Source organism: Panthera onca, chromosome E2, assembly GCF_046562875.1.
Source record: "Panthera onca isolate mPanOnc1 chromosome E2, mPanOnc1 haplotype 2, whole genome shotgun sequence".
NCBI classification, from domain to species: domain Eukaryota; kingdom Metazoa; phylum Chordata; class Mammalia; order Carnivora; family Felidae; genus Panthera; species Panthera onca.
The window spans coordinates 13,372,219-13,398,748 of NC_138353.1; the positions used below are offsets into that span (position 1 = coordinate 13,372,219).

Consider the following 26,530-nt stretch of genomic DNA (forward strand, 5'->3'; position numbering starts at 1 on the left):
TGAATATACCACAACATTTGCCTGTTGTGGTGTTGGACATTTGGATTGTTTGACTTTGTGGCTCTTCCGAATAATGCTGGTATGAATACCCTTATGCATGGGTGTTGTGATGTGTCTAACTCATTTCCTTGGGGATATATACCATTGTATTTGCTGGAGCATCTCCTGAAATACATGAAAATTTTAGATTCTTCTGCCAGATTATTGAACAAATCTTTAAAAAATGTTTATTTATTTATTTTGAGAGAGAGAGAGGGAGAGGGAGGGATTAGGGTTAGGGTTAGGGTTAGGGTTAGGGAGAGGGAGGGATTAGGAGAGAGGGAGAAAGAATCCCAAGCAGACTCTGTACTGTCACCACAGAGCCCAACGCAGGGCCCAATCTCACGAACCGTGAGATCATGACCCGAACCGAAATCAAGTGTCAGACCCTCAGCTGACTGAGCCACTTGAGCGCCCCTGAACAAATCTTTATCCCCAACAGTAACATTACATGTTCAGATGTTCCAACTGTTGATATTTTCAGTCCTTTTAATTTCAGCTCTTCTCATGTGACTGACATGATATTTCATAATGCAGCTTTTTATATGCTTGTTGGCCATTTTCACATGTTCATACTATTCACTGTCTTTTAGAGAGTTATTAGCCATCTTAAAAAATTTTGGATTGTCAGCCTTTTTATATTGCTTTTGTAGGATTTTATAATGCACTTTGGACATGGCTTCTTCATCATATAGATACGCGCACGTGCACACACACGCACATAACTTGTATATACATGAAAGACAGAGGGAGAGAGAATTGGGTGTGTTTTGAAGACCAGAAATTGTAACTTTGATAAAATTTAATCAGTTTCCAGAAGATTGTATGGTGTGAGTTAGGGTCTAGGTTCCTATTTTTTTCTCCATACAGATATTCATATTCATTTTAAAGCCATTTGTGTTTTTTGAGTGCGCACAAATGTGGCACATATATCTGTGTATGCACAGTGTGTATGTGTGTGTAAAGACACTTTAACTCTTAATTAAATTTCTTTTATAGTTATACTACAGGTCAGATTTCCTGTTTCTTGCTGAGTTAGTTTATGTTATTGCTAATTTTCTAGGAATATTGTCCATTTTGTCTGAATTGTGAGCTTTATTGCCACAAAGATTTTTTTAGAACTTTCAGTCTCTGCCCCAACTTTAGTTAGGTCCACTTGTTCCCACACTAATGTAGCTTATTTGTGCTTCCTCTGTTGTTTTGCTGATGAATTTTTTCAGAGGTGTTAAAAATTTATGAACCCTTTCAAGAAAGGAGTTTTGAATAATGGGGTTTTGAATTTGGGATGTGTGGATCTTCTTGATTCTGTATTTGTCTTCTAGCTTATTATTTTTTCCTCTTAAGTTTATGATCACTTTCCTTTGTCCCTTTGTTTTTCTCCAACTTGTTAAGTTGGATGATTAACTCATTTTAAATCAACCTTTTCTAGTATCAGCATTTAAGGTAATGAATTCCCTTGGGAGCACCACTTTAGTTGGATAAGTTAAAAAAAATTTTTTTTTAAGTTTATTTATTTTGAGAGATAGAGAGTGCAAGCAGGAGGGGGACAGAGAGAGAGGGGAGAGAGAAAATCCCAAGCAGGTTCCACACTGTTAGAGCTGAGCTGATGTGGAGCTCAAGCTCACGAAACTGTGAGATCATGACCTGAGCTGAATCCAAGAGTCAGATGCTTAACCAACTGAACCACTCAGGTGCCCCTGGATCCCATAAGTTTTGCCAGAAGTATATTTTTAGCCAAGTGCCAAATATTTAAAACATCCAGGCAGAGCAGTGTGGCCCAGTCTCCCGTGCACAGAGAATCAGCTCCCCTGGGCACAGACTCTACCCAGGGTGCACTGCTCCTGCATGCCCAGGGTCTCCAAGGGTGACTAGGATGGACTCTTGGCAGATGAACATGTGGCAGTAGCCATGACAGCCCAGTGTTAGCACCTCCTGTAACACTTGGTGGAACCAGAGCCTCAGCCCCCCTTTCCCAGTCCTGGAGATAAGACACATGTCCAAGGGACTTGGCTCCTCCAAACTTACCATCATAGAGGGGTTCAGCCATGCCAGGGCTGGAGAAGGACATAGAGAGTGGTGTGAGCAGGGCAGACAGAACAAAGTTACCTCCTTTTGGACAGTGTCTCCAGGACATGCCTTTGGGAGAGAAAACCTCTAGGGCCCAGATGGACTGCATGGAGCCTCTTTCCTTCAACCTCCCTCTCCCCTTTCTTTGATCCTGTGTATTCTGTGGACCCAGGTCCTGTTCCCAGGCTTCCCTGAGGATACTGAGGTGACAATGGTGTGGAGAGAGGGGATGGAGCTTATTCCATTTATAATAGCATCAAAAAGAATCAAATGCTTAGAAATAAACTTAACCAAGGAAGTGAAAGATACATACACTGAAAACCACCAGATATTCAGAAAGAAATTAAAGAAGACACCAATAAATGGAAACATATCCAGGTTTATGGATTGAAAAGCTTAATATGATGTCAATGTTACCCCAAACTGTATATATACAGACATATAGATACCATGGAATACAATAGAGAGCCCAGGAAAAACGCCCCAATTATTTAATCAAAAGACTTTAGACAAGGGTGCCAAGACCATTTAATGGAGAAAGGACAATCTTGTCAACAAATGGTGTTAGAAAACTGGGTATCAACAAAACTAAAAGGCAAGCGACGGAATGGGAAAAGATATTTGCAAATGACATATCAGACAAAGGGCTACCATCCAAAATCTATAAAGAACTCACCAAACTCCACACCTGAAAAACAAATAATCCAGTGAAGAAATGGGCAGAAGACATGAATAGACACTTCTCTAAAGAAGATGATCCAGATGGCCAACAGGCACATGAAAAGATGCTCAACGTCACTCCTCGTCAGGGAAGTACAAATCAAAACCACGCTGAGATATCACCTCATGCCAGTCAGAATGGCTAAAATGAACAAATCAGGAGACTATAGATGCTGGAGAGGATGTGGAGAAACGGGAACCCTCTTGCACTCTTGGTGGGAATGCAAACTGGTGCAGCCACTCTGGAAAACAGGGTGAAGGTTCCTCAAAAAATTAAAAATAGATCTACCCTATGACCCAGCAATAACACTGCTAGGAATATAGGAGTGCTGGGATATAGGCATATAGGAGTGCTGATGCATAGGGGCACTTGTACCCCAATATTTATAGCAGCAGCTTTAACAATAGCCAAATTATGGAAAGAGCCTAAATGTCCATCAACTGATGAATGGATAAAGAAATTGTGGTTTATATATACAATGGAATACTACTTGGCAATGAGAAAGAATGAAATATGGCCTTTTGTAGCAACATGGGTAGAACTGGAGAGTGTTATGCTGAGTGAAATAAGTCAGGCAGAGAAAGACACATACCATATGTTTTCACTCTTATGTGGATCCTGAGAAACTTAACAGAAGACCATGGGGGAGGGAAAGGGAAGAAAAAAAAAAGTTAGAGAGGGAGGAAGCCAAACCATAAGAGACTCTTAAAAACTGAGAATAAACTGAGGGTTGATGGGGGGTGGGAGGGAGGGGAAAGTGGGTAATGGGTATTGAGGAGGGCACCTGTTGGGATAAGCACTGGGTGTTGTATGGAAACCAATTTGACAATAAATTTCATAAACAAACAAACAAACTTAAAAAAAAGAAAACTGGATATATAGATGCAAAAGAATGAAAGTGGATCACTGCCTTATGCCACCTGCAAAAATTAACTCAAAATGGATCAAATCCTAAAGGTAAGACCTGAAACTATAAAACTCATAGAAAATATAAGAGAATGTCTTCATGACGTTGGATTTGGCAGTGATTTCTTGAATAGAACACTAAGAACACAAGCAAAAAAAAGGAAAAACAGATATACCGGATTTCATCAACATAAAAAAAAAAAAAACCCTATTCATCAAGGGACACAATCAACAGAGTGAAAGGCAACCTATGGAATGATAGAGTAGGTGGTTAGCTGGATATGAGCTGGAGGCAAGGGTGGTGGTAAATAGTGGTTTCATGGTTTCCCACCTTCCTGGGCTATGAGACCAGGAACAACAGGTGCAGAGCATATGTTCCCCCTTCCAGCCTGTGTCCTATAATAAACTGTAACTTCATTATAATATATTTACATTGCGCCCCCCCCCACTATGGGGAAAGACAGCCATAACAATTTTGGCAAGAACCTTGTAGAGTCAAAAACTCCTCCTCCCCACCTATACAAACATAAAGGGACACCCCTAAGCCTCGGGCAGTTGCTAACTCTGGGCCTGCCTACTCTCCCATCTTGAGAGTGTATTGTCCTTAATAAACTGCTTTGTGCTTGCTACTTTGCTTCTGGCTGCCTTTATTCGAGCTGGGTCTCCTCACATAAACCTTTTGTAGAGAGCCAAGAACTAGATATCCATTCTCATGTTACAGAATCTCCCACCAGTAACAGAATGAGAGGAAATAACTTGCATATCATATATCAGATAAGGGGTTAATGACCAGAACATACAAAGAACTCCTACAACTCGACAACAACAAAACCAAATTTAAACCTGATTTTAAAATGGGCAAAGCTCTTGGATAGACATGTCTGCAAAGAAGGTATACAGATGGCCAATAACCACATAAAAAGCAGCTCCACATCACCAATTGTGAGGGAGATGCAAATCAAAACTACAATGAGGGGCTCCTGGGTGTCTCAGTAGGTTAAGTGTCTGACTCTTGGTTTTGACTCAGGTCATGACTTTGCAGTTCATGAATTCAAGCCCCACATCGGGCTCTGTGCTGACAGTGTGGAGCCTGCTTGGGATTCTCCCTCTCTCCCTCTTTCTCTGCCCCTCCCCTGCTCATTCTCTCTCTCTCTCTCTCTCTCTCTCTCTCTCTCTCTCTCTCTCTCAAAATAAGTAAATAAACTTAAAAAAATTTAAAATACAATTAGGTACTCCCTCGCACCAATTAGAATGGCTATTTTCAAAAAAGCCCAGAAAGCAACAAATGCTGGAGTGGATGTGGAGAAATTGGAGCCTGGTGTGTTTTTGACGGGACAGTAAAATAGTGTAGCCATGGTGGTGATTTTCAGAAAAAAACTTTACATAAAAATACCATATGATCCAGTAATTCCACTTCTGGGTATATACACAAAAGAAGTGAAAGCAGGAACTGAAAGAAATATGTGTACACCCATGTTCAAAGAGTATTGTTCACAATAGCCAAAATATGGAAACAACCCAAATGCCATCAATGAATTAAGACAAACACAGTAGAATATCGTTTAGGCTTCTGACCATCCTGGGCAGCCTCTGTTCCCTGCCTGGCTGACTTTCCTGTAGTCACTGGCCTTTCCCCATGGATGGCACAAGGCAGGGAGTGGGGAGCTGCACAGGGACACTTGACAATAGAGTCCTTAGAGGCCTCGGGAAGGAGCTGACAAGACAGAACAGGCACATGGTAGGGACCCCATAAGTGTCTGTTGGAACCGGGATAGAAGTGAAGCTCCTTTTCCACCTTCTTAGCTAAAACCAACTTCATGTGTTAATTTCCTCTGTGTTGTCTTCGTGTCCCAATGTTGCCCCCCTGGAGGCTATGCTGGGGGCTGCACCAGAGATGCTAACCAGGCTCCAAAGGATGTGTGGGCCCTGAGCCCTGGGCAGAGGTGGGCTCTGACCTCCAGGCTGAGGGGCTGGTCAGCCCAGGTCCTGGTCCCTGTGGGTCCCAGGCTTCCTGAGTCCATCCCAGTGCAGGGTAAACTCAGGGAGAGGACAGTTGTTGTCCAGAAGATTCCTGATCCAATGTCAGGAGAACCATCCATCCAAGGGGATATGTTGCCTCTGATGGTGGTCTCTGTTCCCAGAGTTCCAAAGGAAGGGCCAGTGAAGAGTCTCTTGGGGCTTTGGGGAGAATACACCTCAGAATTCCCTGTTTCCCCCATCACAGCACTGGGGCCTGTTGCGTTCAAGTCACCTATGTCCCTGTCTTTGCTCTAGGCTCCCCCATAGGACCCAGGAGCTAGAGCAGCTCCACCTGGAGACTCATCCAGGGAGTCTCGAGGGTTCCTCTGCTAGGGAAGGGGAGGCCTCTGTGGGAGCCTCAGCCCCGCTGAGATGGAAGCAAATTCAGATCCTGGGTTCTCCTGTTCCATCCTGCACGGCAAGTTCCTCTCACTTCTCAGGACACCTTGGGGTGGTAAGATGTCTTCAGCAGACCATAGCCACATATCCCCACAGATCAGACCCTAGGGAGGAGGAGTCACCTCCTGACTTCCTTGAGTTCAGAGAGGGGCTCTGACTTCCCCTGGTGGTAACTCCACCTGAGGTCAGGTCTCTGAGAGAAGATGAGGACACAGGCTGCCCAGGATCTCCAGGGATAGGTGAAGTGGCTCACAAGGTAGAGATGGAGTGGGGGATGTCTGTTTTCTGTGAGTGAATGGTGTCAGATGCTCACTGTTAGGAGGTCTCTGTCCTCACTCCTGAATCTATGAGGAGTGAAGGCTTGTCCCTGGGACAGCCTCAGGTACTTGTTGGCCTCCTCCCATGAAGATACCAGTGCCCCTGTGTCTACAGGAAACAGGTTCTGACCCCCAGGTGTCATGTGGGGGTGACATGCTTTATGGTGTGGTTTCTCTTATCCATTTCACGCATGTCTATTGACGCATGTCATCTGGCACAGACGGGGATGCCTGGATATCTGGCCTGGCTGCCATCTCATCCTCTGAGACACTGTTGCTGAAGTAGTGTCTATTCAGAGTAGCCACTGGGCATAAGGACAGGACTGCCCCATTTCTCACAAGGGACTTAGTCATGGATGGATTGCACCCTGGCTCTGCATGCTGCTCTCCCGGCTGGTACCTTGACAAACCTTGTCTTCTGTCTTCCCATTGCCCCAGCACAGCCTCCATAACACAGGGATCTGGGCCCTCTCAGAGGCCCCCACCAATCAAACCCTGCACCTCATGTAACCTTCTTTGTGTTAGAGAGAAGGGCCCCGTTATAGCATCAAGCAGCCTCATGGGAAAGCACTTCTGAGCCAAAGTGATCCCCATATGCTGGGACTGGTGTGTCCCATCTGGCCACATCTTGGCGGGTCGTGATGGGATCAGGGCAGAACCGGTGTGAGCTGTGGTCTGGAGCTCCAAGGAACTGCCAGTGAGAGCTGAGTGCTAGGTTCTTGTCTTCTGGGAGGGATTCAATTTCCAGAACTTCGCGATGTCCTTGGACCCAGCCAGAGACCAGGAGCTCAGGGCTCTGGTGGTGGTTGGGATTTAGCCACAAGGAGGTGCCCGGCTCTGCCCCCATACGTGCCAACCAGCGGCCCGAGCCTGTGCAGGGATAGTCCGGCCCATCTCCGCCTGCAGAGTGCGGAGGTGGACAGGTGAATGCTGAGGACACTAAAAGGAACTCACCCCTTAATGATGGAGCATCAGAGACTCTTGTGGTTCAGAGAGGGGCACAGGGTTAGAGGGCAGGGTGTCAGCCCACAGGTGCTGAGAATGAAACCCCAACACCAGCCAGTCCCCAATTAAGTCCATTTTGGGGGTGTAAATTCATCCTTAAGAAGTGATGCCAAGCTGTATGATTCTGAGAGAAGCTCCTATGATATAATTTTCTTCTTAATATTTCTTCCAAATCCATAGTATGACTTTGCATTCATGGCTAAGATGCCTCTCAGGATGCTGAGAACATCAGAGGACGTGTCTAATGACATCACATATTAATTTGCGGTCACGTATGTTTTTGCATCCCAATGTCTACAGAATTTCCCTCAGCCAACCTGGCAATATAACCCAGTGGTGTCCTGATTTGTGGTTACACCCTTGGCAAAAACCAGTCTTCCAGCTGCTGAGCCACGGGCAGCCATAAGTTCTTCCCCTCTAAATATGCCTCCTTCTGAACCTGAATGTGCCCTTTGTCCAAGCTGAGCCCTCCTGTCTCCTGTCCAGGGCCCTGTTTGCTCTTCCAGCAGCAGGAACCATCCACCAGAGGGCACTCACGCTCCTGCCTGAACTCCTGCTGACCATTTCCATCTCCTGACCAATGCAAGTGTTTACATTGCCACAACGCCCAACCCTCAAATACTCTTTAGATTTGCTCACGGTGTAGTTCTTGGGACCCTAAACAGGGTCCCCAGAGAAGAACCTCACATTGGAGGATGTGGCACATGGACTTGTAACCAGAAACAACCCCAGGCCCAAGTCATTGGAGAAGGGATGGTGCCAGGGACAGTGGGCCTTGTAGACTGGACACTCAGGGCCCAGATGCCCCAGCACCACATGTGGGCCCTGGGGAAAATGACTGTGAGCCTGTGTCCCTAAAGGCCCTGTCACTTAAGATCTGTGCACATCGGCCTTGATAGGCCTTCTGTGGAACATTCCAGACTGGGTTTTCCAAGTGGGACACAGGTCCTCCTGGGTATTTTAAGAACCTTCCTAGCTGGAAGAGTCAGGAGAGAAGTGGCATTCTTCCTAGCACAGGATCTCTAGGGCCTGAGAGAGCAGGTGGCGTCCAGGCTCCACCATAAAGACCAGATCAGGCTCCGGGTTGTTGGGAGAGTGAGGTCTTGCCTGACCTTGTTCTGCAGGACACCATTCCTGGGCTGTCTGTGGGGAAATCGGCCTCCCCCTCCCTGCAGTGCAGGAATGAGATGCCAGCGTCTCTTCAAGCGCGGGCGGTGAGGGAGCACAGGTGAGTCTGGGCTCTATTGAGGAGAGACCATCATTTCTGGAGGTAGGAGTGGTTAGATGATGGGCACACATGTGGTATGCTGCCCACTTAGCTCCTGTACCTGAGAGGTTTCCTTCCAATTCCTGGGAGGTTTCCCTCTTGAGAATCCAGCCTTTCTCTGCAACTATGGTCACTTCCCAGTTTAGTGCTTCCAGGTAAGGCACCTCAATTCTGATCCCCAACCCAGTCCTACATCAGTTCTTTGTCTCCATCACACCTGGGCAGCGCTGTGTGCCCAGCTTTCTGATCCCCAGGTCCTCAGAGTGGTTATCGCCACCTCTGTCCCCACCAGTCTGTGCTATGGGACCAGACTCTCTGTTGTGATTATCAATCATCTGCCAGGACATGGCAGCTACTGAGCAAAGGAGAGGATGCAGGGTGCTTGTTGGCCACTCTGTGTGCCTGCAAGTCCACTGTGGGCGAGTAACCAGGGATATGACTGAACTTGCTGCTAATTTATTTATTTAAAAAGTTTTTAATATTTATTCTTGAGAGGGAGTGACAGATATAGCATGAGCAGGGGAGGGGTGGAGATAGAGGGAGGCACAGAATCCAGAGCAGGCTCCAGGTTCTGAGCTGTCAGCACAGAGCCCAATGCAGGGCTTGAACTCACAAACCGTGAGATCATGACCTGAGCCGTAGTCATGCACTTAACTGACTGAGCCACCCAGGTGCTTCAACTTGCTGCTAATTTAAATGTGGGTAGTGTTGCCCTGGGGATTTAATAAGGAATGCATGGGTGTTTTCTTATTTTCAAGGCACAGGCTTTTGAGTTTGGAATTAAAAGTTTCCCTTGGATGTCGCTGTCAACCCCGATCTCACCCGTTTGGGGCACAGATGGCAAATTCCACACCCTAGTGCATGTTAGGTATTGGGGCCAAGACACTGGCCCAGGGGACCCTCCGTGCACAGCTGCTGCAGAGAGATGTGTTCTCTGTTGGGCATAGTCCTGCTTCCTCCCTGGGCACCAGTGCCCAGCTCCACGGTGCCCTCCTGCCTCCCTGCAGGTCCCCACCCTCAGACACACCTACCCCAGGGATATCATGTGGATTATTTCCTCTGTTCTGCTGCTGCTGCCTGCCTGGAGCTGTCCAGGATCCTGTAGGTTCCCTAAGGGGTGTGTGTGTATATGTGTGTGTTGTGCGTGTGTGTGTGTGCGTGCGTGCATGTGTGTGTGTTGTGTGTATGAGCAATTATTCAGACTCATTTAAAGTGGTATGGCTGTGCTTGCCGGGTGGAGAAGGCCCCAGAGAGAGGAGACAATGGAAACTGAGTGTGGTAGGCAGAAGTGTGATGCCCCAAGATGTCCACACCCTGGTCCCCAGCACCTGTGAACATGGGACTGGGCATAGCAATGGGGAATTGAGATTGTCAATGGGTGGGCCTTCAAATAGGGAGATTATACTGGGGGATCCCTATGGAGATATCTTTGTCAGGCTTCTAACCTAACAGTAAAATAAAAACAATAAGATTGAGGCACCTGTGTGGCTCAGTGAGTTAAGCATCCGACTCTTGGTTTCGGCTCAAGTCATGATCTCACGGTTCGTGGGTTCAAGCCCCATTTTGGGCTTTGTGCTGACAGTGTGGAGCCTGCTTGGGATTCTCTCTCTGTCTCTGCCCCTTCCCCTCTCTAAATAAATAAATAAATAAATAAATAAATAAATAGTTTTTAAAAGCCCACTAAGATTAACAAATTGTGTTGTTTTAAGCCACTAAGTTTGTGGTAATTTGTTACAGCTACAGTAGGAACTTAATCCCCTAGGAAGACTGGTTAGAATCGGTCACATCCATGTTGGAAATGACGATGTGGACTCACGGTCAGTGTGGACAAGAAGGTGGTAGAGAAATAGGAGGAATATTGGGGCAGGTTGGGGGGCCTATGGAGGCTTTGCTAACAGGTTCCACAAAGCACAGGGAGGAGCAGAAGAATTCAGTAGTGACTCTCATGATTCTTGCTTCAGCAGCCAGGTGTAGGGAAAGACCTTTAATAGAAGAAGGAGATGTGTGCAGGCTGAGCCTGTGTGAAGACCAGAAGTGAACGTTTGAATTACATGTGCAGTTAAGGTGGCCAAGAGGGGCCGGGGGCACTGGTTCAGCTGGATCCCAGCTTCTGTGAGAGGCCAGAGGGGAGTGGGAGGAGAGGATCAGTCCGTCCAGCAGGACACGATCCGCACGGTGTTCTCCTGGGCTGGGAGGTCTCCAGACTAGGTGGGGATGGAGTTGAGTGGGCAGTGGGACAGCTGACAGAGCACACGGACCGGAGCGAGGTCCCACCTGCAACAGCCCCTTCCTGAGCCACAGCCTGGGACGCTGTTTCCTGGCCGCCCTGCTGGCGGCCAGCACGGTGCTATCCATTGAAGCTAAGGAGTCAGAGTCACCGGTCAGGTCACTATTAACCACTTGCATCCTTCCCTCTTCTTTGTTTCCTGTGTTCAACTGATATTTCTTGCATGTCTCTACTTTATGGGTCTGAGTAGAATAAAATAATCCAAACTACATTTTCTCCTGATTATCTTTTGTTTCCAATTCCTCATGCTTGAATATACTAAAAAAACAAAAACACAAATAAAAATCCACCATCAGCAGGGTACTGGCAGAAGCAGACACACCATTACTCAAAAGCCTAATCCTCCCTTCTCCCCTCAGACACCAGGTGTCCTCACACAACCACGAATAAGAACATAGATGTTGACATATGTCCAGGGTGATCTGTGAGAGCCTGGGAGTGTGCACCTGCCAGCATGCAGGTTCTGTCTCACGGCGTCCATGGTAGCTCATCCTCAGAGACCCGTGACCAACCATGTTCTAGGAACCTTCAGGGTCCCCATGGGGGTCCTGTGCTGACAGAAAGGGAAAGGGAACAGGCCAGTGCTGGAGCATAAGGAACATCCTCGGGTATCTCTGGTGACCAGCAAACCAGAAAACTCATTGGGTCCAGATGCAACACATGGACCTACAGGTACCCACCTGAGTCTCTGAGTCCAAGTGTAAGACGTTCTATCAGATAATACGGAATTCAGTCTGGGTTTCTGGGGACCGCACTGGCTTGGGTCACACGGAAGTATCATCTGGAGAAAAGAGTCACATTGGAAGTGGACTGTCAGCTGCCTTCTTTCTGACGATGACACTCAGCTTGTCTCACCTGAAACAAAGTTTAAAGGTTTGGATTTTCCTGTCAACTAATTCATTTCAACACTGAAAGAATGTATGAATTGTCCTATTTCTCCAACACTGAAGATTATGAGGAACATCCACTGTACTTCTTCAGCCAGAACTCTTATTTTTTATGTAAATTATCATTATTTTTACACTTTTCTTATAGCCCTTGCTCTCCTTGAAAGTATCCCCACTGACGGGTTTCCTGAGTCCAGCCATCAGAACTCCAGGACAAACCTCACAGGCCACATGCTAGAAAGTGCTGGAAAGGCATCCATCTCCAGCACCGCATATCCCCAAACACACTTGAAAAGTGCATCCACAATGCAAGGTCCTCACTGCTCCTTATCAAGATTTTGGCTTGTTCAACACACAGAGGGCAATGGCACCATTTTATGATATTGGGAACTGGGGTAGGTAGTATTTCAGGGAAAACTTGAGGGAAAGAGAAACACTCAGGAGCTTCATTTTGGACGTAAAATACTGAAATACCCATCAGACAGCTAAGCTCTCCTGGACACTTGCTCTAAGGGGTCCTTCCTTGCCCTGTCCATAAAGGTGGGCTCATTTCTCTCGGTCTCCCCCATTTGTTATTTCTCTAGTCTTTTGTTTCATTCTGAACATCATCTCGTCACTTGTCTTACTATTTTCCAAAGTCTTGAAACTTTACAAGCCCCTCATCGATTCCCTTGTAACCCCACAGCCCCTGTTACGTACTTTCATCTAGCCCTCATCAACCATACTGTAATCACGTGTTTCCATGTGTTAATGAAAACCTATTCTGATAGTCATTACTCATGTTGAGGCACACTTTATTGAGGCCGACTGCTACAATGGCTTTGCAGTAGGAGGGACAGATTGGACTCAACTCCAAATCAACAAGACTAAATGGGACTTATAGCCAAGGAGCAGGGTGGGGCAGTCAGCGGGTGGAAATTTACCAAGAAGGCAGAGTAATTCTTGCCAAGAAGACCTAACAGGGTTCTTACTGAAGATAGCGGGAGTGATCACGTACTACCTAGCAGATGCTGCTGGGGTGAGGAATTTGGTCAGAAAAGGAGGGTGCTCAGATATCACGGGGGGAGGATTATGGCTCAACGGCCTTCACAGGTTTCTTGAACAAACTGGACCTGAAGCCCAAGTCAGACCTCCTTAAGCAAATGGCTGAGACAGCCTGACTAAAGTCTGGTCCAGGAGAGAATCTTTGCTGCGAGTTTCCCTCTACCTTGTACAGTTCCCACGAAACCATGGTGTTCGGATAGAAAGACAGAAACAGACACAGAGAGAAAGGGATCGATTGATGCGTTGATAAAAATCTTTAAGGACTTATCAGAAAGATACAAGAAAGGTTGTAAAATTTATAGAGACTACCGCAAAAACTATGCCAATGTATTTTCACATATGGATTAAATGAACAATTATCAAAATAAATGTCAATCGGGGCGCCTGGGTGGCGCAGTCGGTTAAGCGTCCGACTTCAGCCAGGTCACGATCTCGCGGTCCGTGAGTTCGAGCCCCGCGTCAGGCTCTGGGCTGATGGCTCGGAGCCTGGAGCCTGTTTCCGATTCTGTGTCTCCCTCTCTCTGCCCCTCCCCCGTTCATGCTCTGTCTCTCTCTGTCCCAAAAATAAATAAAAAACGTTGAAAAAAAAAATTAAAAAAAAAAAAATAATAAATGTCAATCACCAAAACTTACCTCAAAACAAAAGTCTTAATATGAATAGAGCAATAACCATTAAAAAATTAAAACGTGAGCCGCTGATTTCCCTCGGTCAAAAAAACAGTACCAGGCCCTGATGGTCTTTATGGGTGAGAGTTAACAAACCTTCAAGTTAAAGATAACCTTCAACAGACTCCTCCAAGAATAAAAAGTTTTACAAGAAGAATACTTCCTAGCCCAGTACATGAGGCTACTTGAATAGCTTCATACCAAAACCAGATAAGAAAACCATGGGCCAGCTTCACCTACAAATACACAGACAACGGGTGCCTGTGTGTCTCTGTCACTTTAGGGTCCAGCTCTTGCTTTCGGCTCAGGTCATGATCTCACAGTCCATGAGTTGGAGCCTTGCATCGGGTACTCTCTAGTCTTCTCTGTGCTGATAGCACAGAGCCTGCTTGGGATTCTTTCTCTCCCTTTCTCTCTGTCCCTCTGCTGCTTGCTCTCTCTCTATCTCAAAAATAAAATAAGCTTTATAAAAACTCACATAAAAAAATCAAAGTAAATGTTAGTAAACCAAATGCAGAGTTAATAATAACAGGAAACAAATAGATGAAAAATTATCATGATCAAGTAGAATTTATGTTTTTTAGTTTCTTTCTTTATTTTGAAAGAGAGAGAGAGGGACTGACAGAGATAGAGAAGGAAGGAGGGAGCTAGAGAGATTCTGAAGCAGGCTCCACACTGTCAGCAGAGAGCCCAATGCGGGACTTGAACTCATCAACCATGAGATCATGACCTGAGACAAAGTAGGATGCTTAACTGACTTAGGCACTCAGGCACCCCTTTTTCTTGTTTTCATATTGACTATTGGATATGCCCAAAATAATTGCTTATATCATCTGTGCAGGGAATGAAAGCAACAATTATTTTTAAAAATAACTCCAGGGGCACCTGGGTGGCTCAGTCGGCTGAGCGTCTGACTTCGGCTGAGGTCATGATCTCACGGTTCGTGAGTTTGAGCCCCGTGTCGGGCTCTGTGCTGTCAGCTCAGAGCCTGGAGCCTGCTTCGAGTTCTGTGTCTCCCTCTTTTCTCTCTGCCCCTCCCTGCCCTTGCTCACACTCTGCTGCCTCTCTCTCTCAAAAATAAATAAACATTTAAAAAGTTTTTTTAAACGCCAAAACCCCCACAGAACTCCCTATGAGTCTTTACCCAGCTCAAGGAAGAAGAGAACCAGCACCTCACACACCATGGATGCTGTCACCAGTCCCCCTGCCAGCCCAACCCACCCCCCGCCATATTCTGCAAAATATTCCCCTACCTTTACACGTCTTCTTTTTCAACAACATGCTGTAACCTTAAAAACCATACATTTCATATTGAGCGTTGTTGACCTTCACAAAAATGAAATTACACTGAATTTCATGCCACTTGCTTTGTTCAGGAAAAATTCCCAGGATTCACTCCCACAGGTGTGCCTAGATGGCAATGGTCTCTGCATCTCCCATCGTAAGAACTTATCACATTTTCTTTCACTGATTGGTAACTGGTGAACATTTGGGATGTTTTGCTTTTGCTCATATGTTATACAAACACTGCCACTATGAATGTTCCTCCCCGTTCACGTCTGCTATGACACCACACAACTTCCTATGGGTGATATCTACAAGCTTTTCTATTGGTTTGTTTTTCTTTATTGCAAGGATCTTTATATATTGTGGATGGCATGCTTTGCCAACTATGTGTGCTGCACATCTGTTTCGTATAGTATCCTTTCTAAAGAGACATTAAGTGTAATATAGAACTCATATTTTTACCATTACATTGGTTGTTCCTCTACCTAATTTAGAATAATTTCCCAAGGCTGTGTGTGTGTGTGTGTGTGTGTGTGTGTGTGTGTGTGTGATCAATTTTTCAGACTCATTTATAAAAACTGCCTTCTTTCCCCCACTTTATCTGTCAGGCCACCTCCCTTATGAAGTGTCGATGTGTGTGTAGGATGGTGGCCGATGCCATATTCAGGTCCCCAGTGGAGCCACAGCACCAGTTTTCTATAGTGTGGCTCGGTGATCCATCTTGATATCTATCTAGTAGGGCCGTTGCCACCTTGTTACACTTCTTCGGGGCCCTTTGTTAAGCTCTTTAATTTTAGAATTCCCTTGTCCAGTGGAAAGAAAACAATGACAGTTTTTACTGGGAAGTTCGTAATTGTCCAGATAATTTGGGGAGAACAGCTATTCCACCAAGCGGAGTCTTCCCGATCCTGACACTCCCTGGTATCTCTTTCCTTTCTGTTGGTGATTTGTCCTCTGTTAGTTATTGCCACTTAACAGCAAACTTTCATGTTCAGTCAAGTTTTAGGTGGTAAATAAATTAAGGCCTTGCTTACAAAGCTCTTTGTTTATTCTCCGGTTGCTGCTATAAATATTATTTAAATGACACTTGCTCTTATAAAGCAATGTCATTCAGCCTCACATATGAATCTCCTATCAGGCATTCTTGGGAAACTACAGGACTGATTCTGAGAACTTCTCAGATGTGAATTATGACATCGTTTCTGCACTTTTCCTTCTCAGACCTTTTCTTTTATGTGTCTGGCTCGGCGCGCTCAAGGACCCCATACGCACCCTTACAAGTAAGTGTTGGCAGCCCACCCGAGCCTGGCTGCCTGACCTTAAAATTACGTTTGCTCTACCATTTTGTACACACGCTTTATCAGTTTAAGAAAGTTTCATTTTATTTCTGTTGACGGGTTTCTGTCACCAAATGTAGCTGAATTTTACATAGAGTTTTTTTTAATGTATCTTTCAAAAAGTCACATAATTTTCCTTCTTTCAACCATTAAAGCTGTGAATTACACTGATTTTCTCCTGTTAACCTAACTGCATTCCTGGACTAAACCTCACATTCACGCACGTGATCTTTTCCATTCACTGCTGGACTGTGGTTCCTATTTCTGTAGGAGGTTTGTGTATGCTGCTCTTGGCCTGTAATTTTTCCTTTCCGTATTTTTTCTGGTTTGAGGGTCAAGGTTATTCTAGTCTCACGGTAAGAGCTGGGAATGTGTTCGCTCTTTCTCTCAAGAGTATGCGTAAGGTTAGAATAAGGTCACGAATGTGTAAAATCTCCCCATTGAAATGATGGAAATTTCAAAATGGTAACTCAAGTGGTGCCTGAGGGGCTCAGTCAGTTGAGCGTCTGACTCTTGATCTCAGCTCAGGTCATGATCTGGCACTTTGTGAGTTGTAGCCCAGCACCGGCTCTGATGCTGACGGTGAGGAGCCTGCTTGGGATTCTGCCTCTCCTTTTCTCGGCCCCTGCCCTGCTTGGGCATGTGCTCTCTCTTTCTCTCTCAAAACAAATAAATAAACATAAGAAAATAGTAACTCAAGTTCGTATTAGGTTGGTTATTAGGACTACTGTCATGCTTTTCTTCTGGCTATTTTTTATTCCTTGCTCCTTTTTTCTGCTTTTAAGCATCTTAACATTTAAAATTTCCCCACAGGCTCCCCTGGGTTGCATCCTGTGTGTTCTCTGTAAAGTATTTTTCTGTCAGTTATACATATTGTGACACTGCCATTGTAGTTTCTCATTAGGCAGGAGTTTTACAAACACATGGTTTCCATTCAGGGAGTTGTTTTCAGCTTATACTTTTCATTCTGTTCTCTGACTACCGACCACAGGGTTTATAGAGCCTTCCATGTCTGTGCATTGATGAAAATTTGCAGTCTTGGCCCAGTATGTGGCAAATATTCATACAGTTGCCATTTGTGCTTGAAAAAAATTTTTTACCACATTTTGTATATACATCCACCAAGCTTCTTACGTTGCTCCAATATTCTCTATCCTTCCTGCTAGATGAGCTTCCCATCTAGCTTGCCCTCTCATTTCTGAGAGGCATATGCTCATGTCTTCTACCTAAAGAGTGAATTCCAAGTGGCTTTTTAAAGACAGGGAAGAGGGGCGCCTGGGTAGCTGAGTCGGTTGAGCGTCCGACTTTGGCTCAGGTCATGATCTCACAGCTTGTCAGCCTGAGCCCCACGTCGGGCACTGTGCTGACAACTCAGAGCCTGGAGCCTGCTTTGGATTCTGTGTCTCCCTCTCTCTCTGCCCCTAAACAACTCCCATTCTGTCTCCGTCTCTCTCAAAAATAAATAAACATTAAAAAAAAATTAAAGACAGGGAAGAAAGAAAGAAAAAAAGAAAGAAAAAGAAAGACAAGAATTGACCTCATACATGTCTCCCAAAAAGCCTGCAAAAATTGTATTGGGAATGAAACCCATCAAGAGTTACCAAATTACTTTTTCCTACAACAGCATGTGAATACAGGTCTGCTTTCTTCCTCCGCTGAGACCCTGCCCAGCAGATGAAATGAAGGAGATTCCTAGAACAACAGTGAGGTACGTAAAAAAAGACTTCAGAGGCTTTTCAAAGCCTGCTGCAAAAAATACTTAGCTTATGACCCATTTCTGTAAAATAAGAACATGAAACTATGTTACGGACTATTGATGAATACAAACATATATAAAAAGGATGGGTGAAATCACTGTAAAAACTTTCCTACATAGGATGAGACCCTCACCCACCAGCAAGTCGTTACCTCTGGCAAAGGAGGACAGCAAGGGAGAAGGCGCTGGTGTCCGATATGATGCAGCTTGTTGCCTTTTGTTTGGCAAAGGAGACCGGAGGCCAAATTCTAGAACGTTCATATCTGTTAAATCTTGGAGGAAACCGAACGGCTCACTGCACTATTTCGTCTACGTTTACTAGCTGGCATTCCACTGGAGACTTCAGCTTTCTTTGTCACCGTTTCTTTGTTGAAATCTAGAAAGCCTTGTTGATTTAAACACCTGACAATCTGGGGCGCCTGGGGGGCTCTGTAGGTGAGTGTCCGACTTGAGCTGAGGTCAGGATCTCACTGTTTGTGAGTTTCAGCTCCACATTGTGCTCTCTGCTATCAGCCCAGAGCCCACCCCACATCCTCTGCCGGCCCCTCCCTGGCGCGCGCGCTCTCTCTCTCTCTCTCTCTCTCAAAAGTAAATAAACATTGAAAAAAATATCTCGCAACAGAACCCAACAATCTGTGTTTCTGTTTTAGAGATCGACGGAAGGCTAAATCTAATGTTTACATTAGGCTGAAATGTTTTCATCTGTGTCAACGTGGCCCTCTCATTTGAAGATCGGAAAAACAGCCACGCATCCACCACGTTCGGTGATCAACACTTACCTACAACCCTGATCGACAGTTACCTATGCCTTCTCCTTGCTTTGAAACTAAAAAAAGTGTTCTCCTCTGGTTGATTGCCCTCACAACCTTGAAGTGTCTAGATGGGACTCTCTATGTTGAACGAGTTCTAGACAGCTCCAGAGCAGAGAGACAGGGCTTCCTCCTCTCCAGACCTCAGAACACGAAAGCACAAACAACACTCCAAACCCCATCCATGATCAATCTGCATCACTGTGATGGAATCCATTGCTGTTCTGCTCCACCTTGGGTGAGCAGTGTCGTGAACCTTGAACACGACAGAACCTTGCCTTCTAGGGGGGGTTACAGGGACCACAAAGGACATGTTTTCAAACCTCCCACTAAGAGCAGACCGGCCAACCGGGAGAATTTTGTCCTCTTCACAGAAAGAACCCCAAATCCTGCCTTTCCATCAGTGTAACCACGGTCACCAAAACCCCCTTGTAAAAAAATCCCTACATATAACTATTTAGGCCAGCAACGACCAGGGGAAACAATTCACTTTCTGTGTTTTTTGTTTTTTGTTTTTTGTTTTCTTGCCTCCGCCAAATGGCTGCTGGCACACGTGGGACAAGCTCATTGGCTCCTGTGTGTAGGAGCGGGACGTCAGAGAGTGACTGGTTCCAGAAAGTATAAAAGGCTGGCTCTCTAAGCTCTCTTCGGTCTTTTGGCCCGAAGCGAACGAGTGCAAACCTCCTGTGCCCTCTACCAACTCCAACATGTTCAATATCAAACCTTGGGTCGTGGAATTCACACTGGAAATGATATCTAACATTGTCATGCATAAGATAACAATGTCTATACCAAACTTGTACATGACGTGTGTTGAGAACCAACAAAAATTCACGGACTGGTTAAAAAAGATGTGCCACTTTCTGTTGAAGAAGACCGTTGTTTACATCCTGAGCAATCTTGCTTCCATTGTACACAATCTGATGGTCAAAAAATTCTTTACAAATATACGACATTATTTTCGAGACGACAAGATGTTTCCTAAACCCACAGAAGTGGTTGTGCTTTAGCTGCTGTTATACGTGTGCATTCCAGGCTCTCTGGGGAAATACTTGTCATCTGGAAGAGAGCAAACTACTTTACCAGCTTATCTACACTGAGTGGACCATATATGTATTCTCAGCTCTCTCCGTGAGTCATCACTTGTGTTTCAAATGAGAAATTCTAAAAGGAATTACAAAATTACGATTATAAAATTATAGCAGACTCACAAATAAGACCGGCTCACAACTGTTCACTGAAACATTGAAGCTGAATCACTAATGTTAAGAATCTTTAGCAAGGAGCTCAGAGACCGCTGTAAAGATGGTCCTGTATATGTCCCCACCTGGATGCAACGTGACATTGTAGCCTGTGCCAACCACAAATGGGACATTCTGCGGCACTTCTCGGAAGAAAGCTAGCTTGCTTCCTTCTGCTGAAGGAGGCATAATTCTTTCAAAAACACTTAAACAAGCTTCGGGTTTTCCCTTGATAAACTCTTTCTCCTCCCAGCTCTGAGCTGTTTCTGGTCCTGTAGAATCTGTGTCTCCTAGCTGCCAATCTCTCAAACTTCAGATGAACTTTTCTTTTGCTTTGCAGCCTCGGTTCTTTCTGATTTGGCACACTGGACAAATAAACTTCTTATCAACACATGGGGTGTCTGAAGCCTTCGTGCGCCGCTTCTAGCCTGACTTCTTTCTCTTGTGTGGCTCAGGGTCTGTGGCCAGGACCCAAAAAGGAGGTAGGAAAAATCTCAGTGATACCAAGGAGAGCTCGTGGTTGTGGGGGTAGGGTGGAAAAGGGAGGGTGTGAAGCCTGGATGAGAATTGCTGAATGGAGGTGGGGTGGGGGTGGTTTCCAAAGCTGAACCTCTGTGGTGAGTGTCCCAAGAGGTCTTTGGGGATGTCTCATCTCTCCAACAGAAGATCAAGGTGAGAGGAGTTCAAACAAGGTGCTGATTGAAGGCACCTTGACCAGCTTCAGGGCATTTGCCCAAATTTGGCCAGAGGAGAGCCAGGTGCCTTGAAGTCTGAGCTAGGGGAAGGTTTAGGGCCCCCAGAACTCATGTTCCAGGGGACTCATTCTCAGGTGGGGTGGTGGTGGTAGTGGAGAAACTCTGAAGTTTCCCACACAGCCCCCCTCGGGTCAAGAGAGACCCTGTGGAGGAGGAAAGGCAAGGAACAACCCTTTCTGGGGAAACCCGGGGGTCCTGGGGCTGACCTGGGGATGTGGAGCCTGCACTGCACTGGGGCTTCAGGCTCCTCATTGCAAGCAGAGCTTGGAAATAGCAGGGTCCAGCTCACCCCTCTCAATCCCAGGTCCCTCAACAAATAGGCAGACAGGGGACTGGGCCGTCCTAGGCATCTATCTGCTCCCTTGGAGACCCCACCCAGTCGTCTTCACACATGCTGTGCACCCTGTCAGGCAGCTGTGAGAGCTGCTGCCCCTGCTCCTGATGGTCAAAAGCCTTCCCCCGCCCCCCGAAAACGGAGTGGGAGTTTCCTCCAAATTAACAGACTTACCGTATAATGTTGCAGTCTCCCTTCTGATTTTATACCCATAAGAATTGAAAGCAAGTTTGGAAGAGACCCTTGCACATCCCCGTTCATTGCTGTGCAATTCCCAGGACTCAGGAGGTAGAAGCAGCCCAAGGTGCACAGACAGAGGAGTGGGTGAAGAAAGGGGCTTGTGTCCACACTGCAGTGTTGTCCAGTCTTCGACAAGAAGGTCATTCTGGACTCGCTGCTAAGTGATCTAAGCACGTCACAGAAAGAAAACTAGCCTAAGATTCCACTTATGTGAGGAATGTAAACTAGTCAAATGTGTCAAATCAGAGAGAACTGTGCTTCCAGTCAGGGTGGGGAGGAGGGAACACGGAGCTGTGGATGTAGATTTTCAGTCACAAAATGAACTCGTGCTAGAGACGTGCTGTGCAACACTGAGAATCTATATACCGCCAGTGACCTATCCACTGGTTAAGGATTGATGGTAGTAAAGTCAATGTTGTGTGTTTTTTACTATCAGTTGGAATCGATTTCTTTCTTATTTTTACACTTGATCATAAGAACATGTATTTCTGTCATGTTTGAAAATTACATTTTCAAAACAGCTAGAAATTTCAGAAGACGAAGGTGAAAAAGGAACGAAGTAACTCCCAGTGTCCTTCCATTTCAAAAATCGTCTGACATCTGAGCCAGAGGACTCTGCGTCTATCAGTGACTTCCTCTTCATGTGTCTCAGAACGAGTTCAACATGCTTTACACGATCCATTACATGTAAAACCGTTTCCAATAGCTTCTACCGTAAATCAAGAAATCCATTTATTCAAGTTTACTTACGGAGTATTAATCACACAGAAAATTTTAACAACCTCGTTTTCAAAAACAAAATCCTTGACGCTACATGGCATTCCAATATATAATGATGTGGTTTCAAAGACTGAAAAGCATTAGGAGCGTATAATTGAAATTCAAGCACTTAGACATTAAAAATCGTAATACACAGAATTCTCTGTATCAAGTATTCCAGAAAAATAAATCAGAATATAAACAGTATATAATCTCCTCTGGATTCCTCTTCCCCTTGAGTGACATGATATAACATAGAAATTTGTTTCAAAATACTTGTATGTACTTAATATCCCGTCAAAAACATGTCATTTAAAAAACCTGAAAAATGAGACCAAGAGAACTATGGGCAGAATGCACAAGAACAAAACCTCATGAGTTTCTAATTTCTAATGACTTCTATTCCTAATGATTTCTAAAAGCTGTCTTCCTAATTTCCAAGGCAAATTTACACAAAAGAGAAAAATAAGCACTCGGCTATACAAGCTTTACAGCCTTTTTTTCACAGAGTGTGGCTCTTCTGCCAAAATTCAGCCATCAATATACAACCTCATTTCCTTTCTAAAGTGAGTGAGAACATATTCTACCTTAAATGGGACATCGAAGCAAATTTCCAAGAATGAAAATAGCACTCAAAAGTCTTAATTTCACGATTCAAATATCAACAAAAGCAACAACTCCCCAAATCATGAAAGAAGGATGAAGTAACTGCATAGGAAAAAGTGCACATTTAAGTCTTCTTAATATTACATAACAAAAACAGGTGTATTTATAACTTCAGTCTTCAGATGGCATACTTCACGAAATCATTATTCATTGAAAATAGACAAATGTTTACAAAGACCATTTAACTTAAATTTCATGGTTGCTTATTAAATGGTTGACCTGTACAGGAACATAAGAGTCCTGTCAAGATAGGTAATAAACTATAAATATAAACTATACCACAATGTTAAAAACTTCATAGTGCTCTATGGGAAAATCAATAAAGATAACATAATCTTTCTGGGGAAAAGTATTTAGCTTTACAAATAAATTCAAAATGTACATTTTACATATGAATTGCAAAATACATGTAAACCTTGTATTGCCACATAATCTTTGATTTTGTGGAAAACCATAAAAATGATGTACGTTTTCAATATATGGACATCAAAACTACACGGTTCACTTTTTTTCTTTTTTTCTTTTTTTTTTTTTCGTTTTTACTTTTTCCTTTTCTGGCAACTTTGGATGCACTTTTCTGTTTTGGTTCCCAAAGGGGATTTTCCACAAATCCCAAAGCTGCACCTCTGTCCAGCTTGCCGGCCATTTTCTTGTCTCTTATTTCCCTGACTCTGTTCACGGATACCCTGATTCTTTCCAATTCCTGCTTTACTGGATGTTCGTAGAATAAAAACTCCCTGAGTTGCCAAATCAACCCCAAACGCTGAATTGCATGTGTAAGCAGAAGCGAAATCCACTTTCGCTTGTTGGAGGGGGCCCAACCTCTGCAACAACTGGTTTCTAGAAACAGACATCATGGTCTTCAGCATCTCATCCACACACCAATAGAATTCTCAAATGTGGATAAATACTCATGAATTTCCACTGGCTAGTCTTCCTCAATTTCTCCCCTGCCATTGTGACCACCTTGTTGGCCTTCAACTCCTGTCTCTGGGAGATGAAATGTGATAGATTTCTTTAAGGGAGAAACTGGGGTGAAGAAGCCTGGGGCCCTTGAGAACTTCCTGCCTTCAAAGAAAAAGCTCGGGGTGTGACAAGTACACAGGGTCCGTGGTGAGCTTTGTTTCCTGTTCCCCGTCAGCCTGTTTCCACCCCAGATGGTTGCTCGAGGGGTCTCTGAGCCCCTCAAGAGTCCACAGTGGGGAGGATGCTCAAAGCTCCAATGACTCTCCAGAGTTGAGGGGCGAAGGTGGGAGGGGAAGGGCCGGGCAGGGAAGGAAAGAGGGGTAGAGGAGGTAGCAGTGTGGAAGGGGGGGCAGATCAACACATTCAAGAGAGCTGAAGAGCCTAAGATGTGCCTTCAACATAAAAAAGGAAGGAGGGGAGAAGATGGCGACGCCCTGGAGCACGAGACTCTTGATCTGCAGTCATGAGGGCAAGCCCAACATAGAACTTACTTTAAAAAAATTAGCATGAGACTTTTAAAAATTATCCATAAAACAAGGAAAACTGATGAGAAGGCAGACACTTTAGAGGAGCAAGTTGGGGAGCTCCTAAGTCAGGTTGTCTCTGTGTCTGTTGAAGTTCGCCTTATGTTTAAGGAAACCTTTGCCTTTGGGGTGGCTGGGTGGCCCAATCAGTTGAGCATCTGACTGCAGATCTGGTCGTGATCTCACGGTCTGGTCCGTGGGTTTGAGCCCCTCCTAGGGCACGCTGCTGTCAGCGCAGTGCAGAGCCTGCTTCGCATCTTCTGTCCCCCACTCTCTGCCTCTCCCCTACTCCCACTCTCTCTCTCACTCAAAAATAAATATTTAAAAAATAAAGACTACCTATACCTCAGTATTAAGAAGATAAGCGAAAGAAAAATAGGAAGAAAGAGAGAAAGGGAAGGAGAGAGAGAAAAATAAAACCTCTGCCTTTTCTGAAGATATTCAGCCGCACTGGCGCCCTAAAGGTGAAGCATGTAGCCGGCAGCAGCACAGCAGAGAGGAGGAGAGTCTCTTGTCTCTCGTCCAGAGATGGTTAAAACGAAGAGATCATGTTTCAAAATTTTAAAAATGTCTCTTGATGCCTTTCTCCCACTCATAAGCTCCAGCATAGGGCATAGTGGAAATCCCCTCAGAGCACGTGGGAGCTTGAAAGTCGCAGGAAATGGTTCCACAGCAACTGTTTCTTGGGAAATCACCCATCCTTACCCCAGAGAGCCAGATGGGGCTCTTTAGACTGCCATCATTCTGGAGTCAAGGGTACCTTTGGGAATCACATTAAGAGACTGGATTTCTTCCCACAGTCTTTGGCGCTCATGCAGCCCTGAGCCGAGAGACCCACGATGGGCTCGGCAGCCCTGGGCTTCTTGAACTGACCTTCCCTTTATCGAGGAGTCTTTGCCTCTGGGGTCCACGGCGCCCCGGCATTCCTGCAGCTGGTGGCCTGAGACACCTTCCTGTTGGGGGCTGCCCTCCCAGGGACACGTGGGCAGGGATGCAGGGACGTGATGAATCTGAAGTCCCAGAGGAAGGAGCCTGACTCAGGACAGATCACGGAGAGGACAGGGTGTGAGGGGAACAACCACCCAGTGGGAACATATCTCCTGAGGCTTACCTGGGGATGGGCAGCCTGCATTGTTCTGGCTCTTTTGCCTCATCGTTCAAAAGGAGACATTTAACCATCAGAGCAGAGATATCATTTTGATGTGGATGACCTACCACCCCAGGGACATCTGAACTTGTCATGCAGCCCCACTGCAGCTCGAACAAGGCAATTATTATTCTAGCCCTGATATTCACACTATGAGCACAACCAGTTCTGGCTCCCTCCTGTCGGATGTTCTTTCCTGTACTGGTGACCACACTGGACATTGCCATGATAAGTCCTTTGTGCTGTGTGTTCTGTCTCAGAGTGTTCCCAGGAAAGCCCTGGCTTCTCTGTCAGGCACTACGCAGGGGAGATCTCTCTGGAACAGCACCAGCTCCCCCGGATGGAACCCCAATCATCTCTGCCCAACATGCTCAGAGGCTACTTAGTGATTTTTCACTTCCCTTTTAAAAAATGGGGAACTCAGTTGCTTTCTTCCCCATCACCAGGACACACAAACCCTTTCCCTTCCCTGTCTGGGTAATATTTTCCTAATGCCTATCTTTAGTGTAGATGTTTCTCTATCTCTTTAATGCTATTCCTATTTGACCAGAATAATTATGATCACCCAGGCCCCCACCTTGGACTGTGGAGTCAAGAATGTGTATCTGAAGTACATTAGGGCTGGAGAACATTCTTGCAGTGACCTGGGCGGAGAGGGTGAAGGGGTGGAGACGCTTAGAGACCTATGAGGACACAGAGTACAAAACACTAAACTCCTCCTCCCATCTTTCCAGATTACTCTGTGGCGCTGCCGCCCTCTGGTGCCTACAGTAGGTAGTGCGGCCTTCGGTTGCCTCATTCCTGTCTGTCCCAAAGGAGCCCATCAATCTGTGGTCAGTCTTTGGGGCAGAACAGCTACAAAAATGGCAGGACCCAATGTAAAGTGAAAATGCACGGCTCCTTGGTCAAAGTAATTGAGAATTTCAAGATGTCAGAAGCACACAATGATGCCTAGCACAAGCTAAAATTTTTTTTCTGTTAATCTCTGCACCCAACGTGGGGCTCGAACTCATAATCCCAAATTCAATAGTCACATGTTCTTCGAAGTGACACACCCCGGCGCCCAGCGCAGGGCGCTTGTAAAT

General features: G+C 45.4%; 2 long non-coding RNA genes and 1 pseudogene across 2 annotated transcripts in view; 1 reads left to right on the forward strand and 2 right to left on the reverse strand.

The window, feature by feature from the left end:
* LOC144614543 (uncharacterized) overlaps positions 1-18,149 on the forward strand; it is a 110,465-nt gene extending 92,316 nt beyond the window's left edge. The window contains exon 3 of the long non-coding RNA XR_013552344.2: positions 17,873-18,149. This is a non-coding gene — a long non-coding RNA (uncharacterized LOC144614543). The remainder of the gene's footprint in view (positions 1-17,872) is intronic.
* Positions 7,705-18,463, reverse strand: LOC132690607 (uncharacterized). Its single transcript, XR_009615448.3, has 3 exons — positions 18,157-18,463; positions 11,708-11,882; positions 7,705-11,285 (listed from the first exon to the last, which is right to left on the reverse strand). It is a non-coding gene; the product is annotated as an uncharacterized LOC132690607 (long non-coding RNA).
* A 4,817-nt stretch (positions 18,464-23,280) lies between these two features.
* On the reverse strand, positions 23,281-25,452 carry LOC132689913 (nuclear nucleic acid-binding protein C1D pseudogene; annotated as a pseudogene).
* Positions 25,453-26,530: the final 1,078 nt, after the last annotated feature.